Raw genomic sequence first — 1,772 nt, forward strand, 5'->3', positions numbered from 1 at the left:
AAAAAAAACTCTAGTATACTCGCCCGAAATTCAATTCACAATGTCTTCCTTTCTCTTACAAAACTCTATCCAAAATCCTTCCATCTCCCTCCTCGTTTTCCTTGAACCAATCAGAACGTATCTCCATCCAAATAAATTTTACTTTCTTCAAAGAAAAAAAGCTAACTTTCTCCTATCCAATAATCCGTCGGTGATCTAATAAACATTTTCAATTTCTAGAGAAAAAAAGGTAATTACCTTTCAGAAACTATTTACAAACCTACCCTATTGTATAATTCTTGGTAATCCATACAATAGAAATTTTAAGGTAGAACTGTTTACAAAAATGTCTATTTAAAACTAAACCGTTAGAAAAACCAATATATTGTCTTCTTATTTTCTGGGAATGTCTTTGAACATATAAAATTCACTTTCCGAAAAAAAAAACACTTTTTAAAACTAATGCTACACAGTATAATATACAGGGTGTTTGCGATTTCTGTTGGTCTGTGATTTGATTTTTGTCTTAATATTTTCTATTTGATTTTTGAAAATTATGGAACCTTATTAACTCCTCGCCTGTTAAACAGACGAAAATTTTCCCGTACATGCAACAAATTTTCTCCAGTCAACACATAGCTTCAAAATTATTAGGATTACTTAAAATTCTTAAATCTAAACTTTGATTTATATTTATCTCTAAATGTACCGACATGTTTACTATACATAATATTTGTATATATCGTGAATATTGAAAACTCCTCTGATCCTTTCAGAGTCCACATACCTCAGCACATAACTATTTACACCGTTTTCATTATTCACGATGTATGGACCCTCAAACACTGGCCTCAACTTAGCACAAATGTTGTTGGTGAGATTGGATACTCTCAAAGCTCTCACCGGCACCTTTTCACCAACTTGAAACGTAACGGGTCTTCTCTTCCTGTTGCGGTCTTGCCTATATTTATGTGGAATAGGGTATGACTTTAAAGTTTCCCAAATTTTTTACCTCGTATGAAATGAATGAAAATGAAAGTTCGTACTTTCTGGCCACTCTGTTTTCGTTTATTAAAGTATCATAGTTTTTTAAAATTTAACGCATCTCATTTTCCTGTCCTTGTCCGCAAATTAGTTCTCTTTCGTTCTTTTTATCCTGTTTACACATATTTACTGTGTATTCGATCTCCTTGTCTTTAGACATTCCTTCAAATACCGTTGCTTCTAATTTATCCTGTCTATTTTCGTCTATGCTCATCCATGCATCCCATGTGTGAATGTCTTCCTTAATCTTTTCCTTTTCTACTTCTTCTTCTGAACTGATCTCGTTTGAGGAATTCAAGGTTTTAATTTCTTCTGTCTTTTCATTTTCTTCTTCTTCTGGACCCATCTCGTTTGAGGAATTCCAGGTTTCAATTTCTTCTAATTTTCTCTGCTTGCGCCTTTTTCGGCTTCTTTGTCCTTGTTTCGTTGCCATATTCATTTCTATCACTTGCTCTTTATCCACTTCATCCATCTTCCTTTTCTCATTGTCCTTGTCCTTATCCAATTTGTCCTCCAATTCTCCCACTTCATCCTCGATTTTCATTGTTTTATTTTGAAAATCCATCACTACATGGTTTTCCGATAATTCGTCTACACCTACTATCATATCATGTGACATATTCGCCATTATCACACATTGTAGAAAAAAAAATTTGATTAGGATGAACTTCTTAAACAATACCCTATTTCACCGTCAGAAATTCTAGTAAGTTTCGATATCGTTTCACTCTTTACAAAAATTTATATAG

This window comes from Diabrotica undecimpunctata, chromosome 6, assembly GCF_040954645.1.
Source record: "Diabrotica undecimpunctata isolate CICGRU chromosome 6, icDiaUnde3, whole genome shotgun sequence".
In the NCBI taxonomy this organism is placed as follows: Eukaryota; Metazoa; Arthropoda; class Insecta; order Coleoptera; family Chrysomelidae; genus Diabrotica; species Diabrotica undecimpunctata.